The sequence below is a fragment of the Crocodylus porosus genome, unplaced genomic scaffold, assembly GCF_001723895.1.
Source record: "Crocodylus porosus isolate Cpor-Errol unplaced genomic scaffold, CroPor_comp1, whole genome shotgun sequence".
Lineage (NCBI taxonomy): Eukaryota > Metazoa > Chordata > Crocodylia > Crocodylidae > Crocodylus > Crocodylus porosus.
In genome coordinates this window covers 10,568,976-10,575,893 of record NW_017728942.1, presented here as the reverse complement: position 1 = coordinate 10,575,893, position 6,918 = coordinate 10,568,976, and positions in this window count along the sequence as shown.

Sequence of the window (6,918 nt, the reverse complement as noted above, 5' to 3'; positions counted from 1 at the left end):
AAACCATCCTACCTAAATCAATAATCTAAACTCTTCATCAAACTCCTGTTAGCCCTGACACAACACAAGACATCACACCCTGACCCGCCGCAGGTAAGCCAGGGGGACGATGGTGGCCAACGTCCTGGTTCTGCAAAACGTTGCTAATATACTCTATAGAGAAAGGCACCCCCCAAATCCGTACCAAGCAGACCATGGGGTAAAAGTCCTTCTGGATCTCTAATATATCATCGCTCTGACTCTAAGCAGAGGGGCAAGACCCTCTAGCCAGGAACCTCTGGCTTTGCCCCAGCAGGAGCATGAGCACAGCCCAGCCCAGCCCCCAGCCTGGGCCACAGCCAACACCAGTGCCTTTGAGGGAGGCTTAAATTCCCCCCTAGCACATGTAGCAGAAAGTCAAACCCAGCCTTGCACATCTCAAACAAGACCCCCAATACCTTGCCAGGGTCCCGGCAGCATCAGCGTATCAGGCGATGGAGAAGATGCCACGCTCGACTTTCATGCTGCACCGTGGGCAGCAAGGCCGATCAGGGCCTGCCCTCCCAGGCAGCCAAGGGCCTTGGCCTCTGGAGACTTCATTTCAGGGGATGAGACTCATTAGGAGCGTTTCCCTTTCATCAGCACAGGGATAAAAGGGAATTAGAACAGCCTGCCCCGGGCTCAGAGAACATCCCATTAAAAGGGTCCCCAAGGTGGCCATATGGCCCGGCCTTCTCGGGCATCGGGTGCTGCGCTAGCACCTTTCTGGAGCCTCCAGGGCTGGTGCTCTTGCTTCAGGACCCCCTTGCTAGCCAGCTCAGGCCCCAGCACAGACAGGCAGATCCTGCTCCAGCTTCTGAAGGATTAAACGCTCCTGCACCGGGCACTGTGCAGACCCGGAGAGCGTAGGGCAAGGGAAAGAGCAATTTCACTCCATTCCTCTTCCCTGGCCAGCATGGGCACTACAAGGCAGCTGTTACTTGCCCACTCCATGCACTGTGGTTTGGTGCTTCCTATGTAACCCCAGTTCCAGTTACAGGGACTGAGCCATGGCTGCAGTTCTGGAAACTTTTCAAAACATCCAGGAAAGCAGCTTGGTTGTTCAATCAGCCAAGGCACCTACTGAAACATGCCTACGTCAGGTTAGCACTTAAAGACTTAGAGAGACGAGGCAAGGCAAGGATCCAATAAAGCTTTGTGCGCGGCCTGGAGAGATGCTCTTTGCAAAGGAGGGACAGACTTAGATGGGCCGCAAATGGACATTTGGCCATCTCGTTCGCAGCCTCTTCCGTCCGAGGAAAGCATGCAGGACGTGTGTACAGGAGCAGCGTCCACCTGTCCTGCACCCTGAGTTTGCTTTGTGTGAACAGGTTTCCAGGCTGGGAATGGCACCAACAGGGCGAGGGTTGATGTGAATATTGGGGCCTGCGCCAGCAAATCTGTGCTCAAATGCATCTCGGTCACCCACACCGGAATGAGAACCACTTCCAGGCATATCCCCTTGCAGAAAAAAGACAGACTGGGAAAAGGGAGCCTGCTCGCTCTCATAATACAGGACAAAGGCAGCAAAAGGGGGCACATCACAACTGAGACAAGGAGAGGCTTTTTGCAGGCAACACAAGAGCTTGGGGAACTCCATGCCGCTGGAGGTCACCGAGGCCAAAAGCTCTGCAAGAGCTGGGGGAGCCTGGACGTGTGACCAAACCATCCAATATACAGTATCAAGAACAGGAATAGTTTGGGACTAACTGCAAAACCTCAGAGCGCTGACCCAGCTTCTCATTCCTGGGAGTTAGGAGGAGGCTCCTTTCCTGTCTCTGGTTCTTCCCCAGAAGCAGCTGCAGCTGCCAGAGGCAGGACCCTGGCAAGAGGAAGTGCCAGGCTGGGCCACCGCTGTTCCTAAGGAGGGAAGCTAAATCAGGCAAATTTGTGGGTTATCGCGCACCAGCTAGCCTCGTGGCTCAGAGGCGGTGGCACGCTGGAATTTCACATGCAGGCAGCACAAGGAACCGCGTCTGCCTCCTCTGCCCCTAGAAGGCAAGTGCACCAGGCCAGTAAGCTGATCTAGCTGGATACGCACATGGCTCCCACCACTGCAGCACCCCATGTAAGTTGGGAAGTATTTGCTGCGTTTGCAGAGGGGAAGCCAAGGAGTAAGGGACATCAGCGGGTTGCTTGAGGTCAGGCCAGAAACCTAAGGGCAGGTCCCTGAATGCCAGTCCAGGGTCTTGCCCACACAGTCACTCTTCTTCACACCCTCCTGAGTTTGCAGGGACCCACAGGAGCCTCTCCTCCATGCACGATATGGACCTACATGCCCCCTGTGCCATCACTATTCACGTGCTCTTCCCAAGCACAGAGAGGAACAAGTCACCTCCCTTCCAGCTGCAGACATGGGGGAACCGCGGACCCCGTCCTCATCTCACGCTATCACACCAAACAGGTCGGCGCAGACGTGGCACACTTATTTTAAACACTTGGGAGGGTGGCAAGTGAGCTGCTGGGTTCAGCTTGGGACTGCTGGCAGGGAGCAGGGTTTGAGAGTGCTGCAAAGGCAGCAGCCGCCAGCCTCCAGAAGAGGAAGGAAACACCAGCCGCGTCACGCTGAAGTCTTCCCACTGCTGACGAAAATGCGGTGCTGACAAGCCAGGCAACTGGGCCCTCGTTGCCTCTCGGACTGCAACTTCCTTTCCGATGCAGACTAGGGGACGTGCACGTGGGGCTTTTCATCCTAAGGACCTGCCTATGCAAACCCAAGCCTGCCTAGAAGTCACTACCTGCTAAAGGATGCCTTAAAATCATCACGTTATCGGCAGGCAGCTCAGAGAGCCTTTTTCTGTCCTGCCTGGGTCTCGGTGCATGTGCTCAGCTCCTGTGGGGTTGCGTGACTGGTGCTGCCCGCAAACCCTGCAGCTGTTGAAGCCAAGGGCTGGACAGGCCATGGAGGGAACTTCAGGCGGACACAGGGGTTTGACCAGGCTTCAGGCACGCTGGAGTTGCTCACACTGCCTGTGCTGCACCTGGTCCGAGGACAGTGCCCCAGCACTGTCACCACCATACCTTTCACCAGCGCTAAGTCCCTGGGGAAAGCCAGCTCTCACCCAGGTGCTGCTTGGGAACAGTAGCTCTCGGAGGACTAGCTTCAAGCTGCCCTTGCCTTTGCAGAGATCACATCCACAGATGCTCTTCTGCCATGCTGCAGAGCCAAAATCTGATGGGCGTTTGCCTTCTGCTGGAGGAAACAGTTTAAGAAACCAGCAGATTTCATGTCTGTGCATGAGGAAAGGGAAGGGAGAAAAAGAAATAACTCCTGGCCTGACTTTCCCCTCTGATCTGCCAGGTAACAGCAGAGCATCTGCACCCACTGAAGGTTTGCTCACCCACAAATGCCTTGCCTGCCATCTGGTTTCCTTTCCTTAGAGCCCTGGTCCTCAGCACAGCTCAGGGCCCCTCCAAAGGTCCTCCTGCCTCACCCTGCCACCAGCACCACCATCGCGGCGCTGGAACCGGGCCCCTCGTGTGTCGTTCTGGGGTTATGAAGCATGAAGCTGGTACAACAGAGTTTTGCAGAGATGGCTCTGAAAACACACAAGTAGCTCCCCAATGCCAAAGCACGTTAGCAAAGCACCTTAAAGGTCAAACCACAGGAATCAGAGCTGTCTCCACGGAGGGGGCGGCTGGAAAGGTGAGGTATTAGGCAATCACCGATAGGCACTTTCTTGAGGTCGCTTATACTGATGTTTATTTCTGTGAGTCTGATTCAACAGCATCTCAGAAGGTTTCTCTTTCCTCCTCCCCCCGGAGCCTTAGATTAATGACACCTTTGCTTTTTGCAAGGCAGGGAAAGACTCAAACCCACCTCTGCCATTCAGAGCTAAGTCCATTACCATCTGTAACCGTGACAGGACGCCTTCACGAGGAAGCAAGTGCCAGGAGGAGTTTTCTGTCTGGAAGGGCTATAGGTAGCAAAGCCGGCGCCGCCTGGAAATAACAGCTCGGCTGTGAAACATCTGTACCCCACGCGCTGGGTAGCTGGAGGCAGCTCCAACTGCAATCCAGGGGCATCGCGAAGTTTTACATGTGGGGGTTGGACGGCAGGTGGAAACAGAAGAGAACGGGGCTCGCCAAGGGTCCAGTGAACCCCCACCTCTGGTTCATCCCTTCCAGATTCACCTCTGGAGGAAGCTGCCTTTTCCTGTACCCGCCTGTCTGGCACCGAGCAAATCTGTCCTATATAATTAAAGCCATTGAACAATGAAAGCTTCTTTCCCATTGCAGCAGGGAAGAAGTGAAATCCCCCTACCCCATCCCTCCCTCCCTCGCTCTGTGACCTACATTGGAAGGAAGGAAGAGCTTCCCCGCTGAAAACCACAGGGGAGACTTGGGAGACGTCTTCCCGATTTCCAAAAAGTGCTTTCATCCTGGAAGCCTGTGCTCAGTTTTTCAAGGTGGCTTTTTAGACGATGGCAGACTTTGGGGAGTCTGAATTGAACCCGCCCAAGTCAAGCTGCTTTTCCTAACTGTGATTTTTCCTTAGCCCGCCGGTCCTGGCCTCGCAGCCCCCACTCCCAACTTCCAGGCTGTATTGTAATGGGGCACACAAGTGAACTCGCTCACAGCTCTGCAACCTGAAAGGCCATGCAGAAAGCCCCAAGCTCACCAAGGGTGAGGTCCCATTTCTGTAGGCCGGGGTGCGTATTTCAGTCTCTGCAGGATTGGGGCCCCTGGACTTGTCCAGGGGATGACAGCACTAATCAGAGCAGAACGGGATACGGATTGCCCCATCACACCTCTGCTACAGTAAGCCGAGACCGGATGAAACAGTCCCATTGCAAAGCCTGGTTTGATGAAGAAAATTAGTGATATGCCACAATGACTTTTGTTCTTTCACAGCCAGAAATGCCCTTCTCCAAAGTGCAGGTTTCCTGCAAAGCAGGACGATGATTCGAACTGGAGGAAGATCCGTTTCTGGAGGGACCTAGCTGGATGTGTCCCACAGACCCCAGTGACAGGGGCCTGGTCCAGGCCACTACAGCCGTGGGATCTCCTTCCCACGACTCAGTCTGCTCTCCAGACACGGTGGCAGCAATCAGCTTGCAAGACTTCTTGGAGAAGAGCAGTTAGCAGTGCTAACCGTGGCAGGCAGGCTGACGTCTCTAGGAAATCTGGGTTCAAGGAGGCCAGCCCAGGTTTCAAGGGTCCTAGTGCGTGCATGGAGCTAACACACGCGCAAACTCACGAGGGCCAATGTGATGGCCTGACACGGACGGGCAGAAGACCTGATGCGAAAACAAGCTGTCACCCCTTCGGAGTGAAGTGCCAGGCACAGACAAAACCCTGCTGGAGAGTGCTTCACCCCTAGGAAAACTACCTGAGTGACAGACCGGTAATCACCCAACAGGTAACCCAGAGGGGAAGGCTTAGACAAGACTCAGAGCTATTACGGGTGCATCGTTTTTTCTCTTAACGCGTACCTCCAAACTGGATGTGCACTAAGCGATAACGTGCACTGAGCAATAACACACACTCGTTTTTACTCGAAACGTGCACTGAGCAATAACGCGCGCCTCCAAACCAGATCTTTTTTTCAGCCCATGCTAAGGTGGGGGGTGGCTGAGTTGGTTCAAGATACGTCAGGCCTCAGGTCTCCTGGGAACAGGCTGTAGTGAGATTGCAAAGATCCCTGTAAGTTCAGTCTGCTCGGAGCTGGCTTCTGGGTTTAACCTCACCCGCTTCCCACACCCCGGAACGTTTAGGCAAGTTTCACCCAATGTTACCATCTCCTCCTCGCCCCTCTTGGGCCACTGTCCGTTTCATCATGAGATGAGCTCTTTTCCTTCCTAGCCACCCTCCCCCCAGCCACTACCCAGTATGCTTTTTAAACTATTCACACAAAGCATTTAAATAACTGGCTTTAAAAATATTGCCTCAAAGCCTTTTGAAAGTTGCAAATGAACAGGCAAAAGCCATTAGGCAAGTGAAGGGAAACGCTAATGAATATTGTGGGGCAGGAGTTCCCTCTGGACCATGCAGGGATCCAGCAAGGGGTGAGTGACGCCGGACCCCAGCAGAAACAGGTAGCAATGGTGACAGGAAGAAAACTTGGGGACTGTCTCCTACGTTTTATTTGGGGCCTTTGTCCAGAATCAACCCCTCTGCCAATAAGTTAACAAACACCACGCGCTGCTGGGGTTTTTGAGATGCTCGGGGGTTGTACGTATTGATTCTGTGTCACAAGAGCCTGCGAGGACAAAAAAACAGCAAGTGGGAAGGGAAAGGAATAGCTTATGACCCCTCAGCAAATGCTCGTGGCCTGAGCTTGGAGGATTTTCCCTTCTCTACAGCCAGCCTGCACCACGAGAAGGCTGACAGGGCCGTGGCAGGCTGGCGCGGAGAGAGGAGGGAGGGATCGGGGTGGGTGCACACAGGCGAGGCACCTCCGAAACCTGCCGGAGCCCTGGCTCTAGGCGCAGGAGAGACCGGCTCTTGTTCCAAGAGCCCCCCTCTCCAAGGTGGGTTTTAGAGGCTGTTTTGCCACCCAACGCGGCGGGTCTCAGCGGCCCCGGCTGTCCACCCGGTCCCGCTGGACAAGCGCCCCCAGACCCACGCGAGAGCGCAGGTGTCATGAGAGGCCACGCGGGGACGGACAGGCACGTGTCGCCCGGGACCTGGCCTACCCCCTCGACGTCCGCAGGCCGTGCCCCGGGCTCCGGCAACACGGGACCCCCACCCACGACGCCTTGTATCCCGCGCCGGCGTGGAGGCATTGCCGGGGAGACGGCCCGGGCGGGGATGCCCGCGCCCCCCACGCCCAGGCCACGCCGCCGGTCAGCGGGATGGGCACGGGGCTCCCTCCCCTCGCCCGCCGCGTCTGAGATCGGGCCGTGGCGCCGCGCCAAGGCCGGGGAGCTTCCCGAGGGAGTCCCCCCGGCGCGCCCC